Source organism: Pteronotus mesoamericanus, unplaced genomic scaffold (assembly GCF_021234165.1).
Source record: "Pteronotus mesoamericanus isolate MK-2021 breed Mesoamerican mustached bat unplaced genomic scaffold, CSHL_Meso_final contig_94, whole genome shotgun sequence".
Lineage (NCBI taxonomy): Eukaryota > Metazoa > Chordata > Mammalia > Chiroptera > Mormoopidae > Pteronotus > Pteronotus mesoamericanus.
The window spans coordinates 25,080,822-25,100,138 of NW_026555285.1; positions in this window are offsets into that span (position 1 = coordinate 25,080,822).

The following is a 19,317-nucleotide window of genomic DNA, read 5'->3' on the forward strand; positions in this document are numbered from 1 at the left end:
AATAAAAAATCCTGAGCCTCTTTATTAAAAGGAATCACTGATGCCATCCTTCAGAGGCAAAAAACAGCCATCAGAAACAGGGCATTCTGTAAGTGATGAAAGTTCCTAAAGCTCCCCTTTTTACTCTTCTTTATAAAATCTCTTTCCTAAATATCCCACACAAGGGTTCTTTACGGAGTGGGGTGCATATTTGTTTCTTGTGGCCGCTGTGACAAGGTATCACAGCCTGGGTGGCTTATGACAGCAACTCGTTCTCTCACAGTTCTGGAGGTTAGAAGTCCAGTTCAAGATGTCAGGACTCTCCTAAGTCTCAAGGGAAGGATCCTTCTTGCCTCTTCTAGATTCTGGTAATTGCTAGCAATTCTTCATTTTCTTGATGCATGTCTGTGTTTCTGTGTCCAAATTTGCCTCTTCTTACAAGATCAACAGTCATATTGGACCTAGGGACCACCCTTATTCAGTATGACCTCATCTAACTTGATTACATCTGCAAAGACCCTATTTCCAACAAAGGTCACATTTTGACGTTCCTAACGAACATGAATTTTGAGGCACCATTATCCAGTATGGTGTGAAAGGGAATAAGAAAAAGGTTAGAGGGCAGATCTTTTGTAGGGTAAGTATGTGCATAACATTCAGAATAAATTTCCATACATGAATAATATCATAAAAGGAGACTATTTTCTATAATTTAGAAATGTAAATGAAGGGTACGTACTGAGATGAGGGAGACATCAAGAGTGACCAGTACTAAAACTGACAATGACCTTTTAATACTACATTTTGTGAGAAACCTTTCCAGAATCAAGACTGTGGTTCTCAGCAACTTAATTTTGACTCTGATTTTGAAGTTATTATTTATATTAGGCTAGACCTTTACAATCAAATATGTTTACTAACTCACACACCACTATCATGATAAAAGTTTAAATATTCATTAAATTATATAATGACAGTTTATAAATTCAAAATAAAATATAAATGACCATAAAATACATAATTCCATGCAAAACTTTATCTTAAAATGACAAAGCATAAAATTTAGAATTGCTTATTAAGAATGGAAACAAGTGTTGTAGAAATATACCTGTCAGTTTCCCATTTCCCCCACATTCCTTCCCTCTCTTCAATAAAACAAATATGTATATTCTTCCTCTTGTCAATCTATTCTAACAACTGATACCACGATTTCTGAATGAAGTAAAATAATAAATAAAGTAAGCTTGTGTCAAAAAAGATACCATAAATTCATTCTACAAATGCTGAGTCAGGATATACTATGTGCTAGGGCTGGGCTAGGTACATGCGATAATATACTGAATAAACTATCCAGGTATATTTGGTGGCTTTCTGTCTTCAACCCTGACATATCACACTTTATAAACAGGTGGGTCTTTGATTACAGCTAAAACTTTCCTATCAACAAATGATGCATTTTAGCTTTCCCAAGGTACACATTTAAACCAGAATTATACCTAACATACAAAGTGAATGTCTTGAAATTGCTTCATTTTTTACTTCAATTTTATGATACTTGATTAGCTTTTTAATATAGATACAATAGTAAACTGGATATAATTGTTTTAAAACGTAGGGCAGCATTAAAATGAAGATTAAATTATTCTGATCCTCCTTCCTCCTAAAAGTATGTATGATAAACTCTCTAAATTAGAGATTAATCCTAATTCTATTTATAATTCATACAGATAGGTTTGCATAAATTATTGTAAGTTATCTTGATTTTTATTAAGTCAGAAACTGATAATTTTTAAAGGGATTATTAATTAAATTCAGACTTATGTAAGGGAAGGCTTTAGTCATAAAAGCTAATTGCACTAAGGGTAGAGGAACTATGATAACAGGGAGACTATTCCAAACATATGAAATCTATAAATCTCTCAACGGTCAGGCAGAAGTGAATTTTTGTATAGGAATGAGTAAGCAAAGCTAAAAAGAACCCAGTATGAGGGAGTATGATGAGCAGTATGATAAGGCAGTTAATCAGGAATGTATTTCAGCAGATTCTCAGAAGGGTCCCAGAAAGAAGAAACATGGGGAAAACTAAATAAATTATGATCAAGAAATAAAAAGAAATAAATTTTGATCAAGACAGGTTACCTAGCATTTCGTCCATATTGGTCAGTTGCATGAAGCATTCAGTTATCATTTATGAGACCAAGAATGGGAATTTGAAGGGTCTGTGTCTAGCCTTACCACAGATAAACAAGATGGTAATCCAGTGATAGTTCTCTGTGGTAGGCCATTTCCTAAAAACAAAATGGGGGGGAGGCGGTCTTTTTTAACTTGTTTTCCAGGAGCACAAGGCTGAGGTGAAATTCAGCATTGGCAGGGGAAAACTAAGCCAATCAAAATGGAGCGACAACTCACAGCTCCAAAATAGGTTAAGTTGTACTCTTAACTGAACCCTGGGTCATGGCATGCTTAAAGTCGCGTACGTCAAGTAAACTGCCATTCCATGTAATCAATGTCAAGTACTTAGTAAATACCACAAGATTAAAAGTAGAAAACATATTTTAGTTTACTTTTTCTTCTTCAATTTGCGAAAACATGCATCTTGTCTGCAAAACTGGCATATATATGCGATGATTAGGTATAATGCCTCCTTAGGAAACACAACAATCTTAACTGCAAATCCGTTAAGCAAAGATCCTTCCTTCTACTTTAAATTTTAGAGTGTCAATTGATTAGAAATAATTTATATGTTCTGTGATTAAACCTTCTTACAAAAAAGTACATGAAATATAGAACATAAATGAGTTGAGATTTAATAGGCCTGTTTCATCTTTTAAATCTCATATTATTTTTGCATGAATACAATTTGCTGAAATTGAGTCACTGACATCTATGGAAAGGTTATATTTAATATAAGCTAAAACCTTTAATATGTACTTTTTTTCCATATTATGATTTAGGGAATGTTACTTTTTTTCTAGAGTCTAAATATAAGATATACAACAGTTTTCTTTCTTGCCATTTCATTAGAAATTGCACAAATCTTAACACATAACCACTAAAGAAGGGATGGCAATTAAGGCTGAAGAAGAATTAAATCAGATTATACAAAGAGCTAATTGCACAAAAATAAGTGGTGAGGTTGTGATTTAGCTATTTACTACTGTGCCGAAGGAAAATTCCATAGAGTGGAAATTTCACAGAATTTTTTTTCCTATCTAGTTATAGTTGTAGAAAGAGTATTAGAAGCTTTTTTTTTTTTTTTTTTTTTTTTTACACAAGGTAAACTAGACCAAACATTAAAGAAATGCTCATTCCCTTACATTCCTGCATGTATAATAAATGCTCACTGGGGTTTGAGAAAATTTTTAAGGATAAACTTTCCTGTGTCCTGGCAAAAAGAAAAGCCTCCATAATTCTTCACCCTTGTATCCTTTGGAATCTGGAGTAACCAATGTAGAATTGTTGCGGTAGCCATTTTCTCAAATGCACATTATGTGAAGAGGAAAAAAATATGACAAGTATAAGAATCAACACTTTATGCAAAATTCACAAACCAAAAGGCTAGAGAGAAGAATATAAAGAGTAATTATAACTGAATTGTCTATCTAGAAAAAGCTTAGTCTCTTGTCATAACTCAAGGCTGTCTGAGGTCTTCCCTAATATCCCTAGGCAGTTGGTTTCATCTTGAATGTGTGTTCAATTTTTATAATGTCTAGTATTTCTCCTCTATGCTCTATAAGATTAAAAAAGCAGGGGGCATGATGAAATAATAACTAAAATCTAGATACATAAAATATGTATTTTGATCCTTGCAAATAGAAACTAAACCTTCTTATTTCACCCCCACTCATGTATTATTTAACAACATATAGTTAATATTTGGTCTACATTTCTAATATAAATTATTATTTTTAGTGTTACCATGACAACATTCTAAGCAATTAATTTATATACTACTCAACACGGTATACCTAACTGAAAATTGGGGTGGCTGCCAACATTCTTTCTTGGTTTTTGGTGTGCAAATATGATTAAATATTATATTTAACCTTTTGAAAGTACCTTTAAAATTTGAACATTTTGTGTTCGAAAGGAAAGAAATATGAACACTGATCTACCCAGGGCCAAGCATAAAGATGGTTTGTGGTATCTCTATGCCGTGTCTCAGCATATGCCCGTTTTGGCCTATAAGAAATAAAATGCTTAAAGATTTCTAAAAGCTCACAAGTAAAAAGAGTTATTTAGCAACTGCCATTATTTTCTGTATTCTCACTGGAATGCCTTACTTACACAATACAAGGCTCCTGGATGAAGGTCTACCTCTATTAATAATCCAAACTTTGGAAAACTTAAATAGTTTATTGAATGCATATAAATTCTTGAATATGATTAGATTTCTAAATATCCAAACATATGAATATGAATTTTCAATAAGTAATTGTAAAAGTCAATTAACACAAGTAGAAAAATTTAAGGCCCTAAACTTTATGATCAAATAAAAACAGAAACTAAGGGTCACACATCCTCCCTTGCGATTATTATGAACCAACCTCAGGCACATCAGTAATTAGAGGTATTTTGCATTTTGGGAAAACATTAACAACCCTGACATTGGAATGACATGTTACTTGATGGCTTTTCGGAAATTAGGAACAGAAAAATAAAGTACAATCATCCATTAGTGTTTTATTTGTTCATTTATACTTTAAATATAGCAACAGCAAAAAATACACGCAGAGTGTGAATATATTTATATATATATTTATATTTACTCATATAAAATATATACGAATAAAAGAATGGTATATTACTTTCAGACTTTTGAATTGTAAGGAAAATAAACACCATGTGGAAAAAGATTTTCTTAAATTTTAAGGAAATGACTACTCTTTAGTACTCTCTCTCTCTGAACCAGGTGGTCAAGATGGCAGCATAGGTAGACATGGCTCCCAGCTTTGCACAACCACATCAAAATCACCACTAAAATATAGAACAACCATCACTCAGAACTGTCAGAAACCGAGCTGAATGGTAGTCTGACAACTATGCAATTAAAGAAACCACGTCCATCCAGACTGGTAGCAGAGGTGCAGACTCAGAACAAGCTGGTCCCTTACCCATGCGTGGTGGATGAAAATTCAAGAGGACACTGAGGGACACTCAGGGTTGCAACTTGCCGCCCTAAGTACTCTCCCAAGTCAGCCTGCTCCATAGGGATATCCATCTCCTGAGCGAAATTTGTCAGGCAAGCTGTGATCCATGAATGGGAAAGATGATGATGCCCAAAGGAGAGAAAGATGCTTCTGAGGAATTCCAGTCAAGATGGAGGCATAGGTAGACATACCTTACCTCACTGCACAATCGTAAGAAGGAACACAACTAACTTAAAAATGAAAAACACCCAGAACTGTATGGAAGTCTGATAACCATGGATTTAAAGCAGCTACATTCATCCAAATGGGTAGGAGGGCAAAGACAGGGATTCCAGGTGGAAAGAACGAGGTGTAGTGGGGGAAAGCCAGGAGCAGTGAGGCAGCAAGGAGTTGGTGGCCTGCAGAATGGGTGGACTCACATTCATGTGTGGTGGGTAAAAATCAGGGGGGCACCTTGTGAGTGAGTGAGTCCAGCCCCAGGCCAAACCTCACAGCCCGGGGTTCCAGCTCTGGAAAAAACAAAGTCTCATAACTTCTAGCTGGAAACTCAGTGGGGGTTGGGTGAGCGGAAGAAACTGCCCATTTCTCAGTAGAGCCTGAACATATGCAAACCTACCCACTCAAGAACCACAACCAGGTTAGCAGCTAGAGGTGCACCTGTTGCATAGGGGAAGTGGGTGAAGTGATTGAAAAAGGGGTGAGTGCCACATAAACCCCCAGAGGTCAGCCAGCAGCAGCACTGTCCCCTCTTTAACCCCTCTCCCACACACTGAGCCACAAAGCAGTGAAGCAGCAAATACCCAAGGTTCAGCTACTTAACAGGTATGCTTAAACAGGAAATCAAAAAGGCTCTACCTAGTATACACACACAGGGAGGGTACCAAAATGAAGAGACAAAGAGACATGGCCAAATGAAGAAACAGAACAGAACGCCAGGAAAAGAACTAAGCAATGAGGAGGTAGCTAATCTATCAGATGCACAGTTCAAAACACTGGTGGTCAGAATGCTCAAAGATCTCATTAAATATGGCAAAAACATAAGAGAAGAAATGAGGGCTATACTAAGGGAAATAAAGAAAAATCGACAGGAAACCAACAGTGAAGGAAAGGAAGCCAGTATTCAAATCAATGATTTAAAACATAAGGAAGAAATAAACAGTCAAACAGAACAAAATGAGGAAACAAGGATTCAATAAATAATACATACATACATACATACATACATACATACATAAGTAACAGGAGAGTTTAAGATGACTCTGGGACACCTCCAAAAGATCTAACATCTGAATCATAGGGATGCCAACAGGAGAAGAGGAAGAGCAAGAAATTAAAAACTTATTTGAAAAATAAAAATTGAAGAGCAATGCCACTTTTATTAAAGAATTCAAATATTAGCCCTGGCTGGTGTGGCTCAGCGAATTGCCTGCAGGCCTGTGAATCAAATATTGCTTTACTTGTGTTACATAATCAAGCATCACAATGAAAGTGTAGGATGTTTTCCTGTAAAAATGCGTATGATTATACATAACTGTATCACTTTAGTTCTTAGGAAAAAAAGTAAAGTATGCCCAAATTTCTGAGCTTGCATGATTGTACATTTTTATTGTATCCCTATACTTACACTTGGTTTAAAATTATTTTCCATGTGCATTAGAAGGTATGAACCCATTGTTTACTAGAATATACATTATTGCTGGTTAAATGGATGATGGCAATTTTTTTTTGACTATTTGAGAACAACCACTTCAGTCTCCCTATTTTAGGGTAACACTTTCTCCCTTTAAAAATTGAAACAAAAGAGAGATTGATTCTGTTTGTTTCTTTTTATTTATCTGGCACTTCCAGGATCATTTCAATCTGAAGATTCCAAGTGTTACAGCTCAGAGGAAGTTTTGCCATTTAATTCTTATTTTATCTGCTCTAATACCTTGCTCCATTCTTTCTGGCACTTTTGTGAGATGGAATTGAAAATTCAGGACCTGTTCTCTTCGAGTTTTATTTTTGTGTTTATTATTGTTCAATTACCATTTTCTCGATGCTCTCCCCTGCCCTGTCCAACCCCCACTCCCAAAGATAATCCCCACCCTATTGTCCTTGTCCAGGGATCCTTTCTACATGGCCCCTGACTTGACCCTTCCCCTTCTTTCCACCATTATCCCCTTCCCATCCCCTGTGGTCACTGTCGGTTTGTTCTTTATTTACATGTCTCCAGTTCTACTTTGTTCATTTGTTTGTTCTGTTGATTATATTCCACTTATAGGTGAGATCATATAGCATTTGTCCTTCACTGAGTGGCTTATTTCACTAAGCATAATACTCTCCAGTTCCATCCATGTTCTTGCAAAGGGTAGGAGTTCCAACCTCCTTTCTGCTGTGTAGTATTCCATTGTGTAAATGTACCACAGTTTTTTGATCCACTCATTTACTGATGGGCACTTAGGTTGTTTCCAGCACTTGGCTACTATAAATAATACTGCTATGAACATTGGGACACATAGGTTCTTTTGAATTGGTGTTTCAGGATTCTTAGGGTATAATCCCAGCAGTGGAACTGCCAGGTCAAAAAGCAGTTCCATTAGTTTTTTGAGGAAATTCCATACTGTTTTCTACAGTGGCTGCATCAGTCTGCTTTCCCACCACTAACAATGTACTAGGGTTCCCTTTCCTCCTAAACCTCACTAGCACTTATTTGTTGATTTGTTAATGAAGTCCACTCTGAGTGGTGTGAAATGGCATTGTGCTTTCAATATGCATCTCTTTGATGGCTAAAGCTGTTGAACATCCTTTCATGTACCTTGGACCTTCTGTATGTATTCCTTGGAGGAGTGTCTGTTCAGGTCCTTTGTCCATTTTTTAATTGGATTGTCTGTCTTCCTGGTAAGCAGTCATGTGAATTTGTCATATAGTTTGGAGATCAACCCTTGTCCGAGGCATCATTGGCAAATATGTTTTCCCATACTGTTGGTTCTCTTTTTATTTTGCTGATATTTTCTTTAGCTGTGCAGAAGCTTTTTAGTTTGATATAGTCCCATTTGTTTATTCTTTCCTTTATATCCCTTGCCCTAGGGGACAAATCGATGAATATATTGCTGTGTGGGATATCTGAAATTTTCCTGCGTATATTCTCCTCTAGGACTTTTATGGTGCCTCATCTTATATTTAAGTCTTATCTATCTTGAGTTTATTTTGGTATATGGTGTAATTTGGTGGTTTAATTTTTTTTTCTTTTTTTGCATGTAGTTGTCCAGACCTCCTAACACCATTTGTTGAAGAGCCTATTTTTACTCCTTTTTATGCTCCTGCTCCCATTACCAAATATTAACTGACCATGGAGACTTAGGTTCATTTCTGGACTCTCTATTCTGTTCCATTGATCTATATGTCTGTCCTTATGCCATTATCAGACTGTTTTGATTACTGTTAAGTGGCCTTGTAATATAGTTTGATATCAGGTATTGTGATCCCTCTTAATTTGTTCTTCTTTCTCAAAATTGCTGAGGCTATTTGGGATAGTTTATGATTCCATATAAATTTTTTGAAATATTTTTCCTAGATCCGTGACATATGTCATTAGTATTTTGATAGGGATTGTGTTGAATCTATAGATTGCTTTAGGTAGTGTGGACATTTTACTGTTAATTCTTTCAATCCATGAACACGGTATATGCTTCCATTTATTTGTGTCTTCGTTATTTTTTTTTTCTTCAGTGTTCTATAGTCTTCTGAATACAGGTCTTTTACCTCCTTGGTTAAGTTTATTCCTAGGTACATTATTTTTCTTATTGCTATAGTAAATAGGATTTTTTTCGTAATTTTTGTTCCTGATATTTCATTGTTGGTATACAAAAATGCCTTCAATTTCTGAATATTGACTTTGTATCCCACCATTTTATCAAATTCACTCATTAGGTCGAGTACATTTTTGGTGGAGTCTAGAGGGTTTTCTATATACACTGTCATGTCATCTGCAAATAATGAGTTTTATCTTTATTTTATATATTTATCTCCTAATAATAGAAATAGCTATAAAATAAGTGATACTTATTGAGCATTTACTAAATTCCAGGCACCCTAAATTCTTTTGATGAATTATTTCATTTAATTGAGCCAAATATCTTTTGCAGTAAATATTATATTTAACCTACTTAAGCAGATTAGAAACCAGAATACTTATAAGATTAAGTAAGTTGTACAAGGTCACACAATTCAAACAATTATAGTGGCTGAAACATAAGCTGTATACAAGATTGTTAGTCTTTTTTCTTTTTTTATGTGCATTTTTGTCCCCTGACTTTATTTTCTAATTATCAAATTTGATTTGCACCCATACCTATTGTTAATCAGTATTTCCACTGAAATATTTTGCTTTGTTTTTCTTTACAGAGATTAACATACGTAAACTCTACAGAGAGTCAGTGCACAGTTTGATAAGATAAATGTGTGCAGTTATGTAACCAATGCCCATTTCAAGGTATAGAATATTTCCATCACCAGAGAAGATTTCTGTGATGCTCCATTCCAGTCAATCATTACTACTCCCATCCCCCACCAAAGGTAACAGCTGTTCTAATTTCTCTCACGATAGACTACTTTAGTCTGATCTTAATGTTTATATAGAGTCATATTCTATACACTAATTTTTGGGGGTTCTGGCTTCTTTTAATCAGTTCCATTTCTGTGAGATTTTTCTACCTTGTTTCATATATTAGTGATTCATTTCCTTTTATTATTCTGTAGTATTGATTTGTATGAATATGACACAATCTATACACTATTCTAATGAGAAAACTCTACTTTCAGTTATTATTAGTAATATTGCTAGGGAATTCTTGAACAATTTTTTGTGGACATTTGTCTTCATTTGCCTACATAAATACCTTGCAGTAGAATTTATGGGTCATACTGTAAGTAAACAATTAACAGTATAAGAAACTGCCTAATTTCCAAGTCAAAAAAATAAAACCAAAACAATATTTTCTATAATCTGTCTTAAGATCTTTTCAGAATAGGAGAAAATTACTAACTGGGATAATACAGCTAATTTTATTATCAGCCAGTAGGTGTTTAACAACTGCATTTTGGGGCTGGTTGGTATAATTCCTCCCATCCAAGGTGATTCCAAGCTATCAACCAATCCCCAAGATTCCTTAAATTCCACAGTTGGTTTTTCCAAAAGTCAGCTTTAGTACCCACTGGTCATAACATGTTATTTTTGGCAACAGAAGAAATGAAAACATAAAATAAAATAAAGCTAGGCAACTCACTGCACTGTGTGGCCTACCTCCTCCAAAAATATCTCTGTGGGAATAGAACAGATAAATAATAATGTTTCTTAAATGCTAAATGCTAAATATGCTAAGTGCTTTGATGAAGTATCTCTTTAAATCACTTAATAACTACAACAATACTAGGATGAAAGTACATTTTTATCAATAAAGAACCAGACATAATTAAGTGAAATACTTTCCCAAAATCCCACACCTAGTAAGTCATGAAGCATTTCAACACAGGCATTCTAGCGCCAAAGCTCACATACTGAACTTTCTAGAAATAACACAAGATTGTGGTTACCATTTAAAAATTAGTTTTTCACAATTTAAAACTCTATTAACATGAAGAATAGATACTTGGTAGTGTAAGTTGTTCAATTATGTATTACAGTCTTTACAAAATTCCCCTAATATTTCATTTGCAGAAAAAGAACTTGAAAGATTATAATTATATACAAAGACAAATTTGAAATCTAGAACCAAGCAACCAGAAGTTAAGAATGACTTTGCGTTGCATTCTAAAGCAATTCACGATAAATCAACATTATCTTAAGTCATTTCTATAAATGTTTAGGCAAACTGGATAAAAGATGTATTTGCTTATGCATAACTTATCTAGATATATTACAAAATGCTGCTGTTCTGAACATACATACTGCAGAGTAAAAACTTGTCTTAAGTTCACCAAAGTTCATCTCATGGGCAAAACTGAAATGTCAGCACTCCACAGCAAAGCATTGATCCCAGAATGCCAAAGCCCCAAACAAGTCTGACCTGTGCACTCCTGATAAAGGCAGCAGGGAGCTATTAGCCTTGTCAAAAGGCAGTTGCCCCTGAAGTGCTCTTGATAAGGAGAAAACCTTCTGACCTTTCAATACTTTTCAGCCAGACGTTTGAGAAGTTTTCAGGGCAGGCGAGGCTTCAAGCGAGAGGAAACAAAGGGAAGATAAAGAAGGGAATACAGATGGCGCCTACGGGGGCCGAGGAGGGGCGCACCAATCCGGATGCACGCACCAATCCGGATGCACGCACCAATCCGGATGCACGCACCAATCCGGATGCACGCACCAATCCGGATGCACGCACCAATCCAAATGCTGCAAAATGGCGTCATGCACGATGCCATTCAGCCAGTAAGGGGCGGCGAAATAGTACCTGGTCACTTCCAACCAGCGGCCAAAAATGATGGTTCCAGGTCTTGTGCCCTCCGGTCTGTTGTGCAAGCTCAACAGTGGAGGGACCACTGAGTGGAGGGACCGCAGTCTTTTATAAGAGATGTGCAACCTCTATTTATTCTGAACCATCGAGGGCCCAGATAATCCGCGCAAATCATGGGAGCTGGCGCAAGGATGCACGCAGCTCCTGACAAATACTGGGACAGCCTGTGTGAGCTGGCCATCATCTTCAACTCTTAGAAGGCCTGCTTCATCTTGGATGAGTTTTTGGTGGGATAGTGATGTCCGGAACACCTACCAGAATAGTGTGCTTAAGTTTGTGGAGCAGGCCAATGTGCTGCAGCTGGAAGATGAGCCCCAGCTCTGTTTGCTGGGGGTGATGAAGCTGGTATAGCCCCTGACCTGGCCCAGGCAGAGATGTGGGGAACTGCTGGAGAGGCAGGCAGGGCAAGAGACAGGGCTGCTTCCCACATGCACCTCCCAGTGGGACCCAGATGCCCCTCCTATGCTACCTCGCCTTTTTTTTTTTAAATGTTTTTTCTTTTAATTACAGTTTATTATCAATATTATTTTGTATTAGTTTCAGGTGTACAGCATAGTGGTTAGGCAATCATATACTTCACAAAATGTTCCACCCGCTATATCCAGTACTCACCTGGCACTGTAGATAGTTATCGCAATATTATTGACTATATTTCCTATGCTGTAATTTACATCCCTATGACTGTTTTGTAATGACAAATTTGTACATATTTGGACCCAGGCTGGTTCAATGGTAGGATTCTCATCAGCCACGTTGAGACCTGGTTTTGGTTCTCTGCTTCACCTTTTTTTGAAGGGCTCTATGAGCTCAGGACCCTCAAACATCCCCTTGTCTGGCTTCTGTTTCCTCTTTTCCCACTGAAGTTTTTAGGAGCTTGGAGTCAAGAAAATGTGACCAAAAGAGAGGTGCTGGTGGGCTTTCATTCCCTGCCTTTGAAGAACTAACATCCCAAACGTCCTCCCTTCCCTTGTAACAAAATATGTAAATTCATCTGGTTAAAGGGAGAAGGTTTCAGGGCTCCTCTCTTCTCCCTGCTCCATGGCCTACTGCCACCTCTCCCCCCAGGCAGCCAGGGCAGCTTCTGTGCCTGGGAGAGGGGCTTTTGTGCAGTGAGAGGGAATTCTTTCTCCCTCATCTGTTCCTCCCCCTTCTTTTTTGGCTGCAGTGGGTCCTCTCTCTACTTTGAGGGAAGGGATGGTTTGGGAAGGTTGGACTTTAGGGAAGTCTGGGACCTGTCCCTCCCACCCTCTTTGTTGTAGGTGAGGCAGGAGATTAGAGGTCCAGGTAAAGTCTGACTTTATTTCCTTCACTCTGAAATAAAAGGATTCCTGAGTGGAGATTATTATTATTTTTTTTTTAATTTAAAGGGTATCAAGGAAGAAAGCAATTTGCATCTCTGATTTCTTCATTATAATCTAAATCACCCAAAGCAGAAACCTGAATTATGTTATATTTATTCTTAAACAGATGAATGTAAGTTTAGACTATGCAACATTGTGTTCTTGATTTCAAGTATAGCTTCACCATTTTCACTTCTAATTTCTGCCTTCTTATACTTGCAGTAGTAGCATTCTCTAAATGGTTTTTGAGTCTAAGCCTCAAAAAACAATGTTCCTTATATGCAAAAGCAATACTCCTCGTATTTTAAAATCTAACTCTTATTACAATGTCAGCACATTATTACGTACACAATATTAATGTGTTAATACTAAAGGAGACTTTTCCCTTTACATTTAGAAGAAATGACCCTTCCTATGTAAAACAGATTTGCTGTATATCAATTAATATTTGCTTTATTAATTGATACAATTTTATCAATAAAATTGATTAAAATTTTAATCCTGGATCATCCACTTCTTACCTGACCTTAGATGATTTAATTTTTTTAACTATATTGCTCATGTATTAAATGGGATATTGGTACCCATTTCATAAGACAGTCCTTGTGATAATGTAAATATAACACAGTTCCAGGAACATAATGAGATTACTTATTTACCTTCTATTTTGTTTCCCAAAATAAGCTATATTCCCAGTGTCCTCATAATAGCAGTGACATTTATTTAGCTCTTAGTTTATTTAGTTAGTGCCATCTTTCAAACAGGGCACAAGTTGACTAAACAAAACTACTTTAAGCCAGAAAACATTTAACATTCAGTGCCATCTTACCTTTCCTCAATGTAAGCTTCTCCTTAACTATTATCATATTTAGGCAACATTCCCACGCCTCAGTTTCCCATTTTCATCTATAGCTTCTCTCCTCTTCTAAACTCTCTTGATACTTTACAAATGGTAACTCCTTACTCTATATACTGCTCCTACTTCTATCCAGGGCTTTGCTGGTTATTTCTGAATTAGTGCAATAACTTTCTACCTGACTTACCTACTTCTACATAACTGCCTTTTAACCCATTATCTACACTAATGGCAAGTAATAGTTTTTTGTTTTGTTTTTTTTTTAATTTATTTTATCTTTTTATTTTATTTTTTTATTAATTCTTTTTTTTAATTTATTTACTTTTTAAATACATTTGTCTCTGCCTCCCCCCCACCTCTTTCCCTTGGCCCCTCCCACCTTCCCTCCCTCAGCTCTTCCCCTTTGGTTTTGTCCATGAGTCCTTGCTATATGTTCCTTGACTTTCCCCTTCCCTTCCCTTTCCCTGACCCCCCTTCCCTCTTGTCTCTGTTGATTTCTTTTCCTTTCAAGATGGATAAAAGACTTAAATATAAGTCGCAACACCATCAAAGTCCTAGAAGAGAACATTGTCAGGAAACTCTCAGATATCCCACGCAGCCATTTTTTCACTGATATGTCTCCTAAAGCAAGGGACATAAAGGAAAGAATAAACAAGTGAGACCTCATCAAAATAAGAAGCTTCTGCAAGGCGAAAGAAAACATCAGCAAAATGAAAAGGGAGCCAACCGTATGGGAAAATATATTTGCTAATGATATATCAGAGGTTTGATCTCCAAGATATATAAAGAACTCACTCGACTCTACTCCAAGAAGACAAACGATCCAATCAAAAAATGGGCAAAGGACCTGGGCAGATGCTTTTCTAAGGAGGCAAGTAATAGTTTTAATTTAATAACATTAATTATCCAATAATAAAATTCCTGTGGCTATTTTTTTCCCAATACCTTCTATAAAAACTCCAAATGTCTTCTCATGGAACACAAATCCTTTCACAATCTAAAATCTATCTTTCTCCGTTGACCATGGAATTGAGCACAATTGATACACTATAGGTGAGGCATCAGAGTGCAATGGTTTCCCCGGCTCCTGCACTCACGGGTGCCTATATACCTATATGTGCCTGGGACACTGCTTTTTTTTTTTTTTTTTTATTGTTTTGTTGCTAAGATCTATGAGCGCTCCATAACTCACCCCAGATATTTTTTCCTCTCTAGGGCTTGTCTCACAATGTCCCTGATCTCCTAAGTCATCTATTGTGGCAACAGACACTGTGTTGTACATTGATCTGCTCATGGTTCTTGTCCCCTCAGTAGACTATAAGTTCTTGTTGAAAAAAGTATCAAGCATGTTGTCTGACACATACTATCATTGATATTGATCCCTTACCTCCTTTCTCTACCGCTACAGTCATGGCTACTAATAGAATTAACAGGCAAAATGTGCTAAGATTACCATACGCCAGAAAGTATTCTAAGCTCTTTTCACCCATTTATACCTCACTACACCATTCTATGTCAAGTCCCTCGAATGCCCACATTTGACAAATCAGGAAATGGAGACAAAATGTTTAAGTCATTTGCTCATGGTCACATAGCTACTAAGTAGCAGATCCAAAAGTCAAGTTGAGAAAGACAGGTTTCAGAGCTTGGCCTTTTAACTATTATAAATTACTGATCATAACTTCCTCATTAACTGCTCCAAATAAATAGTTTTCTAAAATTTTATATATGATTTACATAATAATTTAAATCTTTGAGAACACACTTTAGATATATAAAACATTACATTGTTTTTAACTTAATTAGTTTCATACTAAATTAAATCTAGGCTTAAAAAATCAAATAGAAATTTGAACAATCATACATCAATTATTAAGACAACTAAAGCGTATGGTTTTTATGCCCAAATATTAAATTAATGATAAGAAAATGTGCTTCATTATAGCAAAAATGTATGAAATTTAAAGCATTTCTTTGAAGTGCCTTGGATGGAAAAATAAACTCTGCAGAGGAGATCATATTTAGCCTGGTTACATATAATGAGCATGTGGGTGAGGGAAAACAAACAATGCAACTCAAGTTAACTAAAGCACATGAATAGAAAAATGGAGCTATGAGAACAGGTTTCATATACAAGGAAAAGCAACGTTGTATGTTGAAAACACTAAGGATGTCAAAAGGAGTGATAGATAGTCATAAGAAAGTAGGGGAAGATAGGTTTGGGGATAAAGTATAAAGAGTATACCTAAGACTCAAAGAGTCTGCCTTATATTTTGCAAGAAACAAACCAAAAGGTTTGCAAGAAACAAAGCAAAAGGTTTTAAGCAGTTGTTACTCATTGTTTTTAAATGGCTAGTTTCCTGTAAAACCACAGATATTTCTACAAAGGAAATAAATGAATCTGACATAATCATTTCTAACACCTTAGGTTATATAAGTATAACGGTTATGAATCAGAGTCCAAAAGCTCTAGTATGTAAGAAATATAACTTTATTTCCCAAAAAGCCAAAATGATTTCTACTTTTATGCCCCATTCTGCCACAATGACAGGAATTCAGTTGCAGTCTAGGTTTCAAGCCCTTCCTGGAATCGTGACCAATCTCTAAAGTTTTAGAAGTTAGTTGGAAAGAGGAGCAATTTAACCCTGTACCACTCCTTTACAAAGCCCTTCTTGTTCCCTGGAGTAAAGCCTGGAACAGTTGTATCATATTTTTTCATCTCTCCGAATTTCTACCCTTGGCCTGTCCTGAAATTATAATTAAATATATAATAGTGCAAATATGTCATTCCGTGTCTTCTCCATCCCCCTGGAATACCAGCTCCCTGAGAGCAGGCATGGATCTATTTATCTCTGTCCATTACTGTGTCATGCTTGGGCTCCATTCCTGGAAAGTTTTAATTTTTGCCTACATTTTAAAAAATTAATAAATGAATAAAACCCCATTGGTCAAACTTTGAGCAAAGTCTATGTCAGTGGTAGATTATTTCTAGAAAGAAATAACTTAATACTCACCTATGCACTTTACACTTAAAAAAATTATTCAACCCATTTATTTGGTAAAATTTTATTGAAAAGATAGTCCTCTACAGAAACTAGTTCTTAGACATAAATGACTAAGATGGGACAACCCAAAGAAAAATTATTGTCAGCCTCATTTGTATAGCTGTTGAAATAAAGACAATACAAATGAGAATAAACTAAAGCTATTTATTCAGAGTTTGCTATAGCAAAGGAGGTAGCCACCATCATGTGTATGACTCAAAGGTCCCAGGAGAAAAAGAAAGCTTTATAGTAGAAAAAGGGAAAAGTTCAGGTATGTTCTCGTTGGAGGTCATTGCCCAGGAAAAGCTAGAGGCAGGCTAACTAGAAGCTAGGCATCTGATGTGATTGGTTTAAGAGCATATTTGGCTTCTGTTGGTTGGTCCTGAGTAGGAATCATAGGGGGAAATAGGGGAGCTGGCTGGCATTGACCAAGGACAGACTGTTTTGAGCCAAGTGATGGAGAGGTTGAGGTTGCTACAGAGGCTGTGGGTCAGAAGTCTGTTGTCATTTACTGTCGGGCCATTGTGTGTTTGTATATTCAGTCTCTCAGAGCTCAAAACACATTTTTAACTCAAGATTCGCTGATAATGGTACTATAGTCAGACTTCATACTTTTTATATTCTGTCATTAACCCATTCCAAAAATATTTCTTAAGCACCTATATATATTTATTGAACAGTGAGAATACAACACTGAATAAGACAGGCACCCTAATACCATACCTATTTTCACAGTTGCTACTATTTAGATACACTGGTCCAAACCAGGACAGCCTCCGTCTTGCTTCATCCAAGTATGAAAGCATATTAGATGTTGTATTTAAAAATTTAGGCTTTGTGCAAAACGACTGTAACAATTATGCTGCTTCCCATCGCAAGTAATTGAAAATTCTTCTCAATAATGAATGAACCTATAAGCTTATGTAACTGCCATAGTCCTGAATCACTGCAGGTTTCACACTTGTTTTGATGAAGGCTATGGTTCTGCTTCTCTGCAGTGTTTTTGGTTTTACTCTCCTACATTTGTCAGTTTCATATTCAAGCCAGCTTTGATCATAGTAGTTAATCAGTAAGATAGTATCTTACCTCACATCTTTTCTATATACCACACAGGAAAAAAATAAAATAAAATTTATTTTGTAACCAATTACACAAGAAAATCCCTCTGATTGGATCCTAATCTTATATTAGTATTCTATTGCTACTGTGACAAATTACCACACATTTAGTGGCTTAAGATAACACGAAGTTAGTTTCTTACAGTTTGGAAATCAGAAGAATGCAATCGTTTTAGGGGGCTGAAGCCAAGTGTCTGCAGGGCTGGTGCCTCCTGGAGCGCCAAGGAGGGAATCTGTTTTCTGGACTCTTTCTGTCTCTCGTGGCTTCCCCGAGCGATTGCATGCCTTGCCTCGTGGTCCTTTTCTACATCTCCACAGTGCATTACTCCAATCTCTGCTTTCCTCATTATATGACCTTCTCCTTGCACTCTGGGCTTTCTAATAAAGATCCACGGGATTACGTTTAGTGCCCAAGGTAATAATCCAAGATAATCTCTATACCTCAAATTCTGAATTTAATCACATATGCAAAGTATCTTTTGTCATATAAGGTAACAGTCATAGATTCAGGAAATCAGGTCATGGGCACATCTGTGAGGCCATTATTCAGCCAGCCACAGTCTCCAGCCTTACTTTGTGTTCATTGAAAAAGGCATGGTTTTAGTGAATCACCGAGGCAAGTGCGCTGAGATTGCAGAGCAAATTTTAAAGTTTGGAGTGTGGTCTACCTCAGTGTAACTACATTGTTGCCCACGGTGGGCAGGCCAAATGCATGCTGGGAAGTTAACACTTTTATCTACTTCTGCTGTAATCTGTAAAATTAATGGTAAGTAAACTGCCAATATAGAAAATTAGGGGGAAGATGGGCCTTGATCACAATAATAGAATGACCATTAGGAAAGTTTCTGTTTTATTGTTTTCTAAGGAAGAAACATCTGGATTAAGGCTGAATAACAGAATCACAGAGCTAAAAACAGGAATGAACAGTGAGAACAACAAAATAACTGAAGTAGGTAACAGAACACAGGTAAGTATAGAAATATTTCCTGAATAGATGTGTGGTTAGAAGATAATGTAAATGTTAGAAGGTTAGGGGGAAAAAAAAACTTAATTAGCTCTATGTATGGTGTTGATCTCTCAATGCTCGCTGCTTAATGTAGCTTTGGTCAGTCAATTAGTGTTCTGAACTAGATAGAAGTCTAAAATAAAGTACTTCATAAAATGAGATAGATCTTTAAAGTTTTTATCATGTTTAAATCTGGCAGTCAATGCTTCTGAGTAACTGCCATGAGACTTGATTTCTCAGAGATAAACTGTATTTTAAAGTCTAAAATATTCAAGGATATTATGAGAATTTCACTGTGAAATAAATTACAGTCTAGCCACTGCTACTTATAGA